At 33.8% G+C, this 17279-nt stretch overlaps 1 protein-coding gene across 1 annotated transcript in view; it reads left to right on the forward strand.

Annotated features, from left to right (window-relative positions):
* LOC126878661 (cysteine-rich motor neuron 1 protein) overlaps positions 1–17279 on the forward strand; it is a 263846-nt gene that overhangs the window by 230404 nt on the left and 16163 nt on the right. The gene's annotated exons all lie outside the window — the stretch shown is intronic.

Here is a 17279-nt window from a genome sequence, read left to right on the forward strand (position 1 = left end):
TCCGAGTATAGATTGGACAGTAAGGGGGAGAGTATGCAACCTTGTCTTATGCCTCTTTTCAACGAAAACTTTTCGTTTATAAATTTGCAAAAGTCTGTGTGTTATTGCGTTGCCGCTCCTGCAATACTTAGAGCAGATGTATCGATGGATTCTTATGTAGTTTTGTCTTCTGAATTCAAATCTGAAAACGGAATTTCGATATCTCTAACCGTCTTCGAGATAATTGACCTCGAAATCTAAAATGTGACGTCACAATCCGGTTATTTCCTACCACGCACTAAACGTCAGCTGAAATCTTTGATTAGGAAGTAGGCTACTTTTTTAATCTGAATTTGTTAAGCAAAGCAAATGTTATTATTTACATTTGAGTTTGACACTTCGTGAATGTCAAACTAAATTTTGAATTATTTAGCTATTAATAAAATATAAATGACATTTTATAGTGAATTTAATTATTATATAAAATAATATGTGTAATAAATGTATAATAATACAATTTGAGTATAGTTTGAAAGCAATAATACATATTATACTATAATAATGAATCTCGACCAGCGCACGACCACACAACTCGAAACGCAAGTACGCAAATACAGTTGCGTGAAGCGTGGCGCAAAGCCGTGGAATTTACGAGACTCGCTCGGTCTGTAGATACAAGTAAAGTTCATCAGTAAAAAGTATCTTTATCATGTATGTCTTATTTATTTTACAATATTGGAAAATTGTTATTTAAAATGTGGTTTGGAATAAGAAAATATGTTCTGATATATGAAATTACATCCTTCTAATGGAAAAAATATTTGACGAATTTTCTCAAATTATGGATACCAACATCATTTTCATTTATAACTCTTGTATTTTTAATTCGACGAAGAAAAGTTATTCTTCATAAAAATCTCTTCTTGGTCTAAGATTTATGATGCAACCATCATGAATCAAATTTTATTAATTTTATACGAGCTATGTAAAAAAATATGAATTTCGAGTAAAGTATCTTTATAGTTCACAACATTTAAATTAGAATGATATACTTGCACATTAAAATATAATTTTTAATTCTAAACAGCTTTTCGTAATAGCCATTTTCTATATTATGAATTTAAATACGTATATAAACAAAGTTTTCGTTATGATAATGCTCGCATTTTCAGCTTGTTATCTCTACTTCCTTCAAAAGTTCTTTACCTGTTCTGACTTTTGCTGTTTGGTTAAAGTAGACATGAGTTATTATCCTTAAGTCTTTTTTATCAATGTGTTTATCTTTAAGCAACTGTATAAGATGGTTGTGTCGGACTTTATCGAACGCCTTATTGTAATCAATAAAACAAACATAGTGTAATACGAGGTGTAAACAAGGTGTAATAGTAAACTAAAATTTGGTAAAAATGTGCAACCCCCCTCCCTTCCTACAAAAGTGGTCGAAAAGTAAAAATATTGCTTATTAGGTACATGCATTTAGATGTACAATATATATACAGTATATACATTTTATCTATTTCCTCAATGATAAAAACCTGATACAATCCTAATTTGTAATATATACAGAGTGTTACGAAAGATTAGACCAGAATAGTAATTTCAGTCGCTATCTTCACTTCCCCAACATACTTTACCAACGAATTATTGTCTGCATTACCTTTATATATTTACCGAAAAGATAAATATATCGTATCCAGTCACTTTCTGTATCGAGTCTATCTCTCTTATTATGGAAGTAATAAAGATTGTCAGCCGACGGCAAAGTAAAAAAGACTTTTGTTTATGTGTTTTCCTTTGATGTGCCGCCCTACAAAGAGACAATCCCTTTCGGAATCAGTCTGCTGAAAATCTAAACAAAGATGGGAATATAATCACTGAAAACTTTAATGAAGCCTATCTTCAATGTCTTCCACTAAATGCTTTATAAACCTTTTCGGCGAAATGCGAAAATATAGGAGGTGAAATATACAGCGCGTTGTTTTATTCTATTTTAATTAACAGCAACGTTGATTATTAATCAAATAAGTGTATAAGCAGGCGTTACGCGAGAAACAGAAATTAAGCATCAGAAAAGGATAAAGAAAACAAACTCAAATATCAACAACAAGATAAGTTCGGAATCAAACAAAAAAAATTCAAATCAAACAAGTTAGCAATAATGGAAAAAGTTTCTCGCACTCGATTCAGAAATCCATGAAAGAAGAGTTTGTCCTTTATAAAATATTTCAGAATACATTACGGTTCTATACAGAGGTGAAAGTAAAAAAGGTTACCTGAAGTACAAATCAAAACAAAACAAAAAGCGTACAGTGGCATCACAGCTCGTTATGAGTCAAAGCCTTCTTCAGAATACTCTTAGGGTAAGAACAGAACAAGTGGGTCGCGGTGGAGGTGGAGGTGGAGGTCGCGGTCGATGTCGATATCCATGTAAAACAAACATATTGTAGTGAATAGAAGAGAACAGAGCAAGTAAGTCGCGGTGGAGGTTTAGCGCGATGCCATCCAGGAGGTTTACATCGATGCTTTTGAAAATAAAATGAGTTTGTTTTACATGTATGTCTACTGCGCGGCCTACAAGGATGCTTCCCTGTGATTGATCCGTTCGAAGCCAAGTTTTTACTACCTGCGCTATATGAGTTGATACTTTTTATATAATCCCTTTTTTGTATTCAGTTCATTTTTGAATTTCTAAAGTAATTAAATTCAGTAAATTTTTGAAATATGAAGGAGGATCTGATTATTTACAGCTGACATTTCATCATTATCATCACTTGACTGACACAAAATCGCAAAAGCACAGTCTTTTTGTCATTCAAATTTCATTAAACTACTTCACTTGATATTTTTTATTTATTTATTGTTTATACATATGACCTGGCCTCTAGTGACTAATCCAGGTCGTTTTTTCCTGATGGGATTACAGATATTTTTTTATATTTTTACATTTTTTACTAAACTACTTAATCTATTTTTACAATTTATTAATTAATTTGCCATAATCTATTAATTACATTTAACAAATACATTTAACAAATTTAAATAAACAATATACATTTGTTAAAATATTTTTGGTACTATCAACTTCCTTCTAAGTTATAAAGACAGTCCCCTCTATTTTCAGAAGAGAGTTAGTAGTCTTTTTTTTTTAATTTAATGAATTATTTATTGAATTATTATTGTTATTTATTTATTTTATATTGAATTATTATTATTATAATTGTAAATATCTATTTTTGAATTTATATTTTATTTTATTTATTTTAACTTTATCTTACTCAACTTCATCAGGGTTGGATTATTTGTTGTCTTCTTCTATTATTATAGATTTCTTGTTGTTTTTTAGATATTATTTCTGTTAGATTGTTTAATATTCCAAAATATTCTTCATTTTGTAATATATCTTTTATTTCAATTCTTTCAAATCTTCTTCTCATTTCTCTATGTTCTTCATTTTCTATAGTATTTTCACAATGTAACACTATATGTTCTGGTGTACCTAGTTCTCCACATTCACAATATGCATCATCTTTTAAGTTAAATCTTTCCAAATATGTTGGGTACGGTCCATGTCCTGTTAAAAAGTGTACTAATCCTTGTTTTGGATTAAAATAATTTGGAATGTTTTCTAATATTGGTATAAAATTGTATAAACGTCTAGATTTTGTTGAATTTTCCCATTCATTTTGTCTTTTTCTATTTATTATTTCTTTTAATTCTCTTTTATTTCTTATATCTAATCCTATTATTTGCATTATTTTTTCATATTTTTCTTTTTTTAGCCAATAATTACATGCTCTTTTTTGTGTTTCTAAATGCATTGGCATTACTCCAGTTAAAACTGTGAGTGCCTGTGTTGCAGTTGTTCCAAATGCTCCCGTCATTCTTACAAGAAATCCTCTCTGAGCTCTATTTAATTTTTCTGCATTTTTTTTTATTTATTAATCTATGTGCCCATACACTTGAACCGTGCCCTACAATTGATGCAAGTATTGTACATAGGTATATTCTCATCTGTCGGAACGAAATTCTATATTCCTTCTGTGCTAGACTAGCAATGCTATGCATGATCTTTGTTGCCTTTTCACAGACACAACTCATGTGTTTTGTAAATATTCGTAATTTTTTGTAATTTTTGTTCGTCTATTATAATACCTAAATATCTTGTTTCCATTTTTCTTTTTATTGTTTTCCCTCTAATTTTTATAATTGGATCTCTTTCTAAATTTCCTTTTATTAAACTATATGTTGTTTTTGGATCTGATATTGTTAATTTTACTTTATTCATCCAGTCATTTACTCTTATTAATACTTCATTTGATTTATTTTCTAATTCTCTTCTTGAGTTTGCATCTATGATCAACACCAAATCATCTGTATATGGTATGCTTCCAAGCACTTCAGGATCTATAGTCAATTGTTCCAACAGTTCCTCTAGCATTACATCCCAGAACATAGGTCCACATACTGATCCTTGTGGACATCCTTTTGTGATATGTTTTGTCTTTTTTCCTGTTGGACAGCTTAGGCTTGCATATCGGTCTTGACAGTAGTTTCTGAGACTTCCGTACAGATTCTTTGGATATCTCATTCTTCGAAGTCTTTCAAAGAATGACGGCCACCAAAGATTGTCAAAAGCCCCAGACACGTCTATAAAGATCATTAAAACATACTTTTTTATGCTTTCATTTACTATTTCAAATACTTTATTTATTGCATCTTCTGTTGATCTACCTTTCCTAAAACTACTTCACTTGATAGTGGTTCTAGCTCGACTGACAGCGCAGGTGACCTCCTTGCTATGTGCTGTCGACATCGACCGCGTCTTAACTAGTAACATCCACCGCGACCTACACCTCAACCTCCACCCACTGGTTCTGTTCTTACCCTTACTCTTCTATTCGCCCCTATCTCCGGCAACTCTTTTCCATACTCAACTCCAATAGATTTTAAACCGTCTTTTAATTTCTCTTCATATCTAGTCTCAGTCTTCCTCTGGCTCGTTGCACCTCCCTTTCACCTGATTATGTACAGAGATACTTGGAGGCGGATGTTGTGATGGAACTGTTACCTCCAAGGCTACCAGACATTACTACTACGGGTTAAACGTCGAAATTTTCCGAAACGTCGAAGATCTCGAAAAATTGCTTAATTGATTAATGCTATATAACTAATCGAGTTAAATATCATCAATGAATGTCTCAAGATGCTTGCTCAAATTACTAGTTTGATCTAAAAACGTCATTTAAACTGTATTGTGATAAATAGTTTATATATATTTTGAACACATATACATAATTATTTTTTGGCAAATTATCCAGCTGATTTATGCCCACCTCTGTATTTGAACGAAGACCTTGCTGTCCTTCAGAGATTCCTATCTTATTGGCAGTTATTAATTTGCTAGTATTTTTCTTAGTCATTTTAACATACTGTTTGTATCTTGGTATGCTAATTTTCAGTTTGTCAGGAATTATTCCAGTTCATTTTATTTTTCCATAAAGCTTATTTATTTTTTAATTTCTGAGCTTCCATATTTAAGCAGTTCATTTGGAATTTTAACTATAGTTCTCCAAGAAATTAACGCACAACCTTGAAAATTGGTCATTTTTAACGTTGTATTAAATAGTGTGATGTTATGCCTTCTGGTCCCAATTAATTAAAACTCAGGTTTTCCGATAACATTATATTTAATTCGAAGCCGATGATTCACTACATAAGTTGTTTACAATATTAACTTGACCTATCCTATACGTGAATACCTTCCAACTACATCGATAATCATAATACTCTTTCTCGACGGAGTTAATGTTTATATACACATTTAAATAATAACAAAACATGACAATTCAATGTTACTTGCGGTTATTGAATCCAAGAACAGATACTACATGGATTAATGACTTTGAATGAGTTTTAAACATCTTTTGTACAGGGTGATATTATAATACCATAACGTCTCGAATTTCCTAAACCTGTTGTCCGATTTAAATGATTTTTTTAACATGTTATAGCCTTATTCTTTAACAATATCGCTGTAATAATATTGTTGCTAAACAGGTAAACTGTCATTGTATACCGAGTGTACCAATGAAACTGTGAGTTTTTTCTCAAAGTTCGCTTGACCCTGTGGAATATTATAGCATTTATAAAATACTGAAATTAAAACCCAACTGGAGCCTCATGTTTTCTTACAATCTGTTTTTTTATACATTCGCTTAGTTTGGATAATAAAAAAGTTGGGTTCTTTAACAACTAGCCTTATACAGGATGTTTTTAAATAAGTATGACAAACTTTAAGGGGTAATTTTGCATGAAAAAAATAATTACAGGTTGCTATATAAACGTATGTCCGCAAATACGTTGTTTCCGAGATAGGGGGGTGTCAAAATTTTTCTTACAAATTGTCGATTTATTTTTTGACATACAATTAAGAATTTTCTGTTGAACATTGGCGCACATAAAGGTTATATTACCCGTGGGTGCGCCAATTCTTAATATTAAATTACTAATTTTATATAAAAATTGTGCAATAACTACCTCTTAAATCTCACCAAATTTCATCTGCATGTCTGAACCGTTTTTAGAGCAATAAATAAATGATCAGTTCGTAAGAAAAATTTCAACACCCCCCTATCTCGGAAACGAAGAATCTGCGGGCATGCGTTTATAAAGCAAACGCTCATTATTGTTTCAGGCAGGATTGTCCACTTAAAGTTGGCCATACTTATTTAAAAACATCCTGTATTGACGAAAAAGAAGGCTAGTTGTTAAAGTACCTAACTTTATTATTATCCAATATAAGCGAATAGATAAAAAGCAGAATGTTAAGAAAATATGAGGCTATAGTTAGCTTTTAATTCTAGTATTTTATAAATACTAGAATGTTCCACGGGTTCACGCGAACTTTGAGAAAATACTGGAAAAAGGGTTAGGAAATTCGAATTCGAATAATTTCTTGAAAAAGTGTATATTTTTAATGATTTTAAGTTTTATATGGTTGTTTAAAACATGTCATTCATCCAAATGATGTAATTTTTCGTTAATTTTATTGATTGATTTAAATGGCTTTTAAGTTGCTTCCAGTAAATAGCCAAGTTAGCAATTCTATTAAGATAATTATTTATTGAGTCGCATTGAACTCTAAAACGATTCAATCCTTTATATGTGAATACTTATCAGCGTACGCTCAAAACAAATATGGCAATCCCTCTGAAACGGATCAGCCTGAAGCGACATGATCAATTATACAAATAGCTAACACATAATATGAACGACGTATCCGGATAGGAAGAAGTCTACTTGGAAGTTTTCCTTTCCGAGTATTAGAAAACTAATAATTGGAGAAGCCTCGCGTTTTGCCGTAAGGCTTGTATCAATATTTATTCGAATACAAATTAATATCGTGGTCAATGTAACGATTTTATGAATTGAGAAAGGTTAGGAATTTCATGAATGTTAGGAATTTGACGAGGTACCAAAAAGTCATATCAGTTATTAAAAGTGTTGTTACAACACGTAAGATTTATTGCATATAAAACTAGTCGCTTGACGCAAAAGAAAAAATATTAAAATTCTAGAGTGTTGAGATGTCCTCGAAAAATCCCGAAACGTCCCGTAATTATTTTGGAAAGTCAGAAAACGTATATAAATTCAGAAATTTGACAAATAATTGAGTTATTAAATAGTTCTGTATATCTGGCAGATGCACAAGTCTGCAAACCAAGAAAAATAGTAAGAAGAAGAAGAATAGTTCTGTCATACAATTGGATTTGTTATTAAGTATTGCAATATTGTTTGCTGCTTTGACTAAAAGTGATTATAAAAAAAATGTAACATTGGGAATGGTGCTGGGGTAAAAGAGATGTTAAGTAATTTTTATAATATATATATAATAAGCGAGTCTTCTACAGCTGTCGCCGCTTCTCGCATCCTAATCTCCAGCGATATCTGTCGAAGCAATCTTCAGTTTTTAAGTCTCTGGCGGTCATTGCATCTTCGACATCTTCTCTCCAGGATCGTCTTGGTCTACCTCGTTTTCTTCTTGTGGGTGGAGTCCATTTTTCTATTTTTTTCGGCCATCTACTTTCAGGCATTCTCTGAAGGTGTCCATACCAGTTAAGTCTTTTGGCTTCGATTGTGTATATTATATCTAGATCGATTTCCATTTGTCTCCTAATATCTTCGTTTCTCACCCTATCAAGTCTAGTGAGTCGGCAACATCGTCTCCAATAGTTCATTTCCATCGCCTTGATTTTTGACTTGTTTCTTTGGTTGATTTCCCAGAGTTCAGCGCCGTAAAACCCAATACTTTCTATTATTGTTTTATACATTCTTCTTTTATTTTCTTTTGTTATTTTATTACTCCACAATAGTCCGTGTAGCTGTCTGGTGACTGATCTTGCTTGGCCAATCCTGGAATGTATTTCGTCGTTACTCCCTGCTTTTGAAGATATTTGGACTCCTAAGTATTTGAAGACTTCTGTTGGATTTATAGTTCCCATTTCAATTTGTAGGCGTTCTGGTGTTTCTCCTACAACTAAGTACTCGGTTTTTTGTATATTAATTGTAAGGCCCCACTTAGTGTACTCCTCTTCCAGTTTTCTGAGCATATAGTCTATATCACTCTCGTCTTCAGCTAGAATGGCTTGGTCGTCTGCGAAGTGTATTGTGTACAATCTATAGTCATCGATTGGGATGCCCATATTGCAGCACTTTCTTCTCCACAGTGAGAGTGCCTCATTTAAATATATTTTAAAGAGTGTAGGTGCTATGCAGCAGACTTGCTTTAGGCCCTTACTAATAGGAATTTCTCTCGTTAATTTGTTTCCAGTTTTAATGTTTACCATCATATTTTTGTAAAGCTGTTGTACTGCTTGTATATTTTTTTTGCTTATTCCTTGTTTTTCCATTGCTATCCAGAGCATTGAAAGTGGTACACTATCGTATGCCTTTGTCAGATCAATAAAAACTATATGGATGGAAAGGTTGTGGGCTAATCTTTTCTCAATAACTTGCTTTAGAGAAAATATGCTGTCCATACAGGATCTGCCTGCACGAAAGCCATTTTGTTCTTCTATATCTGTCATCTCTTTTTCAATTTTATTTTTTATTATTTTTCCATAGAGTCTTGAGAGTGAGTTTATGACACTAAGCCCCCTGTAGTTTGAACAATTTTTTCTATCTCCTTTTTTGTATATATTGTTAATATGTGCTTTTGTCCACTCATGTGGTAAATCATGACCTTTATAGAATAAGGTGAAAACATACGCAAGTAATTCTCGTAATACTTGTGGGCTGTGTTTTAGTAATTCGTTCGATATTCCTTGTGGTCCGCATGACTTTCGATTTTTTAGAGTTCGTATTGCATTCTCGACTTCCTGTACTGTTATTTCATCGTCTTCATCGTATTCTACTTCATATGTTGTTGTACTGATGTTCGTGAATTGCGGTCTTGTTTCAGTCAAAAGTTGCGAGTAATGTAATCTTTCTTCTATTAAATCTATTCTACTAGTCTCTTTTCTATTTGTTCTCAGATTTTTTATCGTTTTCCATGCTTCTCTTGATCTTGTTGACCCTATATATTTGTTGAGCTCTTCGCATTTACTTTCCCAGGAATTATTTTTTGCTTTCGTTACTAGATTTTTTACTTCTCTGTTTGATCTTGCATACGTTCGTCTATCATCTGGGTCATTTGTTTGCAGCCATTTTTGATACGCTTGTTTCTTGTTATTTACTGCATTAGCAATGTCATCTGTCCACCACAATGGAGTATTCTTTTTGTTCCTTTCCACTGTGCCGAGCGCTTCATAAGCTGCTTCATTGATTTTATTTAATATCTCGTTATAGGTATTCTGGGCTGAGGAGTAGGTCAGGTTCGACAATTTTTGGCTAAGCCGCAGCTTATATAAAAATGATGTTGAGTCGTTTTGCAGTGCATCAATATTGTATTTACGTAGATCCGTCTCGAGTGATTTTGATTGAGCTGGTTGGTTGTCATTTTGATGTAGTAGTCGCGGTCGATACTGTAGAAAACATTTTGATCTTACCATATAGTGGTCAGTTCCACACTCCGGTCCCCTTAATACTCTTACGTCTTCAACTTGTATATGTGTTTCTTATTTGGTGATAACATAATCTATAATTGACTTGGTATTTCTCGTTGGTTGGACCCAGGTATACTTATGCATGTTTTTATATTGGTAGAATCCGTTTAGAATTTTCAGAGAGTGCTGTTCGCAGAATTCGATTAAATATTCCCCATTTTCATTTGTTTTAGCATCACCGTATTTTCCCACAAGTAATTTTTAATTGTTAAAAGAATATTTACTGAATTTGATAAATATGTAAATGGATACGTTCGCATGGTTTTTAAAAATGGAAAAGGAAAAACGTACCAAGAAGAACATAAGAAGCGTAGGAAAGAAAAGAAAGAAATGAAGGGGAAGTGTGAAAAAGAAGAGGAAGAGAAAGAGCGGAGGCGTGGAAAAGTAGAGATAAAAATTTACGAAAAGTTTATGTTAAAAGTAAGTCAAATTACTATCTAGCAGTGCTGTTTTTGTGACGGTACGCGCCGGTACACCGTACCGGCACCTTTTGGGACAAAAAAACAAAAAAAAAACAACAAATACTTTGTAACTTTAGGTGAGCCTTTATGCGATTGACGCGATGTAGAACTTACAACTTTGTATTTAACGCGAGACAGGTGGGATCACGATCGGTAGAATTCTATTCGACGGTTGCTAGGCAACGTGATGTCAGCAAAATAGAATTCTACTCATCGTGTTCCCACCACTGCTGTACTTTCTTCTACCCTCCCCGCAGTCTCCGCCCCCCCCCCCCGGCCACCAATGTTGCACTATCCAAGGTCGTGTATTGTTTTGTTTTCCATATTTCACTCAGTTCAGTGACAGGTACTTGCCACTGTTATTTGTGCGCCCTCTTCTGCTACCCTCTTCCGCTCATTTAGTGTGAAAGTGTTGTGTTGTTTCGAAAATGCAGAAGATTACTAATTATTTTAACCAGCCCAAAAATCGAAAACTAGATGAACAATCTCAAAAATTCTTAACATCTCCAGTGATATTGGACCAAACGGCTTCACTAGTTGTCTAGTTCATCCAGCGTTAATTTGTCTTCTTCTGTTGATGGCGGCAAAGAAGGTGATAAACATTGGCCAGACTGTTGGACTTTTGAACAAAAGAGTGAACATTGTAGGAAAAACGATTGGCTTATTGTACAAAACAAAAAGTTAGGCTGTGACGTTTGCAGAAAAGTTGGATCTCTGGGTGTAGGAAAAAAATGGTATGAAAATGGTCAAGCAGTGGACTGAATGTGATGTTAGTAGTTTTGGAGAGAGTCGAGCTCAGCAACAAACTTCACTAGAAAAAAGATATTTGATCACAAAGTTAGTGCTGCTCATGAAGCTGCTGTTAAGATTTTTGCAGATTCACAGAAAGAAACGTTAGAAAAGGTTTTTTTTTAAACATTGTCAAAAGAAAAAGAAGTAATGGCGCGAGTTTTTCAAACTGCTTATAACGTAGCAAAGGAAAATCAATCTTTCGACCACTTTGAGGCAGAAATAGATGTTCAAGAGCTAAACGGGTTAGATATGGGCAGAATTTTGCATTCACGGAACGCTTGTGCTAATATAATTACTCACATAAGTTCAGAAATCAAGAAACAAGTTGTAAGGTAGTGATAAATTTTTGCGCTTATTATTTATGAGTCAACAACATTAAGTAAAAAATAAACATTGATTTTGTACCTTAGAGTGTGCCTAAAGAAGTTAAATAGGAAGTCACCTGTGAACTTGTTTTTAGATCTTGGAACTGGAAAATGAGACCTCTCATGGAATTTTTAATGCTTTTATGAAATGCCTTGAAGGGCACAAAATAGGTGAAAACGTTTTAAAAAGTAGACTTGTTGCTTTGGCATATGATGGAGCAGCAGTGATGCTTGGAGGGAAGTCTGGGGTTGGTGTGCTGTTGAAAGACGGGTTTCCATCTATTGTTATTTAGCATTGCTGTAATCATAGACTTAAGTTGTGTGTGAGTGACGTGGTAAAGAAAATGACAAGTATAAACCGGTTCAAGGGATTTATAGACAAACTATACGTACTGTATCACGCCTCACCCAAGAACAGTCGGGAGCTGCACGTATGTGCCGATGAGCTTGTTGTACAACTGTTAAAAATCGGTAGAGTGTTAAACACGCGGTGGGTCGCATCAAGTTTTCGTACAGTTTCGGCCGTTTGGGAAAATTATGAGGTCTTAGCCAAACATTTTGCAGCAGCCAAAGTAGACCAGACGCGTGATCCTTTGGTAAGATCCAAATACGAAGGCCTGCACAGAAGGCTGACATCAACGTGTTTCATTTTGGATTTGGGACTGATGTGCGACGCACTGCAAGAACTGTCTGATGTTAGTGTGAGTTACAACATCGAGACCTTGATCTATTTCGAACTACCAAGAAACTTCAGATTTTGATGAACACGTTTGTTTCTCGAAAAGGCAGTCCTGGAATGTTTTATGCGCAAGCTGAGACAGCTGTCAACAACAGAAGTTTATGGGAATCGAACTGTATGTGAAATCTAAAGAAGACCCCATCAATGCTGTTGTGTTTTATGGCCACCTTGCTCAATCAATCGAAAAGAGGATGCTCAGTGGAGACGATGCAGTGTTGGCCAATTGTGCCCGCATAGTTGACAAAAGCACTTGGCCCAAAAACATTAAAGACAATACTTTTGGGGAAAGAGACATTGAAGCGCTCGCAGTTCGTCTACAAGTGAACAAACGAGAAGCAAATAAATCCTTCAGAGAATATGTTTTTGACAATTGTAGAAATTTGGGGGAAAATTGTGAGAACAATAGCTACCCAGAAAATTTGCTACGTTTGACAACAGCTTTAAAGACAATACCAATATCTTCCAGTGAGTGTGAAAGGGGATTTTCCCAAATGAACCTGATAATTACTGATGGCAGAGCTTCCCTACTCACAAAAACTGTTTCTTCATTAATGTTTGTGAAGTTAAACGGCAAACCTCTTACTCGATTTGAACCCTCAAAGTACGTGAATTCGTAGCTGCTTCGGGGACGGCACTCAGCATTGGACACAAACAGCAAGGAAAGAGGCAGAGAAAAGACTTACGACAAAAACTTCTCCAAACTTTGGACAGTTCTATAAACTGTAAGTTATCAAATTTATTGCTTTTTTTTTCTTGTAAAATGTAGCTTTGATCTAAAAACACTGATTAATTTGTTACTGAATACTGACTAATTTGTTACTTTTGAACTGTTATTTGGAAAATTATGCAATAAAATATGTAAACTAAGATTTTGTGCGTTTTTTATAATATGCCCTTGAAATGTGTACAAGATTAAATTTCTACAGTAGGCCAGTTAATTAGCAAATAGAGTTTTTTCCAGTAAAAGCAGACATACCTGTTAAGAAACCACAAGTTTAATAGGAGTAAAAAATTTCAAATTTTCTGAGAAAAATAATCTTTGTACTCTTATTTTATCAATGATGTAGCCAACTAGAGATGGTCTTAGATTTTTTATAGTATTCAGGTCAAATTATACACAAACTTAAATTTTTTCCTTGCTCCCAAATAGCTTTAAAAGGCCCTTTTTGAGGCTAAATTTGCATAGTTTTCCCGCGGCCTGACCCCGTTCTGAATATCCCCAGACTCCCGGAACATTGCGTACCGGAACCTATATTGTTACAAAACAGCACTGCTATCTAGTAAAATGGACGAATTAGAAGAACAACAGAGCGATATAAAAACCGATAGAGAATAATAAAATAATCGAAAAGTTAAAAGAAAAGGTGTAAATTTTGCTAGAGAAGTGTTAAGGTACGTATCCACTACGTTTGTGCTCCGTGTGGATACGGCATGCGCTCCTCTACATATAAACCGCCATCGATTCAACCGATTGAATGGAATATGAGAAAAACAAAAATAATAACATACACAGATGACGTATAATTATACCCAGACGTATATTAAATATAATACCCAGATGTATGTATAATTATAAATGGCATTGAGATAGAAAAAGTCCAGGAATATATCTACATACGGCATATCCTGAAACTTGACAAAAAGAACCAAAGTGCTGAAATTACTAGGAGAGCAAGGCTAGCACGGGCAGGATTTGGCAAACTTGGTTGGATACTTAAGAACCGCAAAATACCCCAATACTTGAGGAGCAAAGTGTTCAACCAGCGCATCCTTCCTATCATGACAATACACACAAAAACAACGCTTCGGTGAACGAACATTTTTGCTTCTTAAATTTAAGTTATTATAATTTGTTTTAGATCCGTTATAATAAAGTACTCGTGAAATTCTGAAAATTCTTCACCACATCTACACCTACTGGTGTAGATTCATATTAGGCTGTCAGATAAAACGAGTAACGACTGGGTAAGATCAAAAACAAAAGTCGAGATCATAACAACAAAAGTTGCCAAACTTAAATGGAGCTTCGTAGGCGACACTGCCAGACGAAAAGACCAACGTTGGAATGCAATAATGCAACACTGGAGACCTTACGAAAGTAAACAACCGAGAGGAAGACCACAGATGAGATAGGCTGATGATATGATGATATTAAAAGAGTAATTTAAAAGAATCTTTTTTTGGCTACTAAAACTTTAGATTATTGTGTCATTTGTCAAATAGCCCTAGCCTCCAGACTAGATCACGGTTATTAGACTTTATTACGGTTGTCTTGTCCGACGGTGGTGGGGAGACTTATATTTTTGACTTTACGTCACAAGAGTTTACATTCATACATTCCCATATTTTTAAATGATTTTCGATCATTGAATGTGTATTATTGTGTATATATGTGTATTATTTGTGTTATTATGAAATAATAAGACAAATAGTACACATTTTATCTTATACCGGGTGGTGAATCGTAAAAAGGGCCATAGGAAACTCAATGTAAAATTCTAAATTGTTGAATTCCTGCTTCCCTAATTATTTTACATCAAAAGTCATGAGAGAATACTTGTAGAGAATTAAAATCTGTATTAAAATCAAAAGTTAAAATTGTTCTACGATTTAAATGCATTCCAAAATTTTGAAAAATGTGATACTTTTGCCACAATAGGTATGCGTGTTACTATTTAACTGACAGTGCTCACACCATTGACTGAATAAAAAATCTTTATTATTAATCCTTTCTCCGCAACTGAGGGTATCTCATCAACTGTATTGTTTTTAAACAATAGATGATAAAATAAACATATTGACAGTTCAATAATGTCAAAATTATTGCATTGTGTGTGGCCTAAGTTTGGGCTGAAAACTAAAATGTATTACATTTTTACAAAATTTTGGAATATGTTTAATTACGTAGACCAATTTTAACAGTTATTTCCAATACAGATTTCAATCCTCTACAAATAGTTCCTAATGTCTTTTGATGTAAAATAATTATTAGGGAAGTTGGAATTTAACAGTTCAGAATTTTACATTGAGTTAATGCAAAATTTTGACGCATGTCAAAATTCTCTCGTGTTTTAATCAAAGATCTTATACACATAGATTTGGCCAACTCCGAAAAATAGCGTAACGCGGAGCAGTTCGGATCGGTGGTCTATCTATCTCTCTCTACCGGCGCTTAGCTTTCTCTCTCTAGCATATGATGGCTGCCGCCTCTGTGTAACTGTCGTTCCATTACTCCCACCTCTTGGTAGATACGCTCACACTCGCACGACAACAAAGATAGCTAGACCACCGTACTTGATATCGACGTTACACCCCGATGCATTGTTTAGCATATCCCTAGCCAGATCTATTCTTGACATATCTCTGGTTTTAATTGGATTCATTTTTTTCGAATCCTGAGAAAACTAATAAATATTTTTGAAAAATTTAAACTCAGAATGGAAGACTACATTATTACCGAGGGCTGAAAGACCCTGAAAACTTCTATAATGTTTATTTTAATAAGTTACAGGGCTGAAATTAAAAATATTATGGCTGAAAATAAAAGAGAAGTGTGATATTTAATTTCAAATATTCCATCCAATAGAATCTGCTTGTTTATTCTAAAGGCCGCGTCTCACCATCAAATAATTTGATCAAACAGTTTGAGCAAACTTGACTTACTTGAGGAAGTACGTCAAAGTGACGTCTAAATTCTAAAAATATGTGCTCTCACTATCAGTCTAGTTTGATCAAATTTTTTGTATTGAGTTGTCTAACTTGTTTATACTTTATTTAAAATTAAAATTTTGCATTATTATCCACAATGAACACTCAGGATGTGACGTCACTAACTGTCACTTTCTTGTCACTTTCAGTTTGCTCAAACCAGTTTGATCAAATTATTTGATGGTGGGACGCGGCCTTAAGGGGCTTTCCGCCCTCGGTAATAATGTAATCTTGCATCCTGCGTTTAAATTTTTCTAAAATACTTGCTTTTCTCAGGATTCGAAAAAAATCATATTACAATTCAAATGACAGTAAACTCTCGTGACGTAATCTCACCCTTAATGTTCATTGGTTAGTCGATTTAGGTAACCGTAGTAATGTCTAAGAACCGTGAGACTAGATTACCAATACGCAGCTATATAATACGTCTACTCTGTTTTATTAATCGACACAATAGGGAACTTGCACATTTTTTTTTATTACATAATAATGTTCAGTTTTGTATAAAAATGAGATTTCCAAAATTTTACGCTTCAAAAACTCATAATAACTTAGAAGTACACATTTAAAGTCTTCTTTATCTTAAAATAGTTCAAACGACCCGTGACGTCACATAGTTTAACTATGTGGTTCCGTTTATGGTTATATTTACGTATATTCTTCTTCTTCTTTAGTTCATTGGCCTCCACCTACTTGGGTATTTGCCCAGCTCGTCGTCGGGGAATAAAGGAAAAATATTTATATTTTAATGACATTTATCGTATGTCGTTGTAATAATATATACCAGTTTGTTGAGAATGGAGTTTGATACAGTTTTTGAAGGAAAGGAAAGAAGGTTTAATATTGAAAATAAAACCATTTTGTAAAAGTACAAATTTTCAATGAATAGTTCAAACGATCAAAAACACTTTAACGTCACATAACTGTATTTTTTACTGACGTTTGTAATGTCTAATTTAAAATTGGTGTAGAATGTAAACATACAAGCATGTGACGTCACGACGCGTTTTGGGGTGGCTGGTATAAGTTGAATTTTTAGTCGTCTTTAGGGGCCAAACGAAAGACAAACAAAACTTTTTTATCTTTGATACAGGTTCTAAATTATGTTCTGTTTTGATTTATACCATTTTTT

Source organism: Diabrotica virgifera, chromosome 1, assembly GCF_917563875.1.
Source record: "Diabrotica virgifera virgifera chromosome 1, PGI_DIABVI_V3a".
Lineage (NCBI taxonomy): Eukaryota > Metazoa > Arthropoda > Insecta > Coleoptera > Chrysomelidae > Diabrotica > Diabrotica virgifera.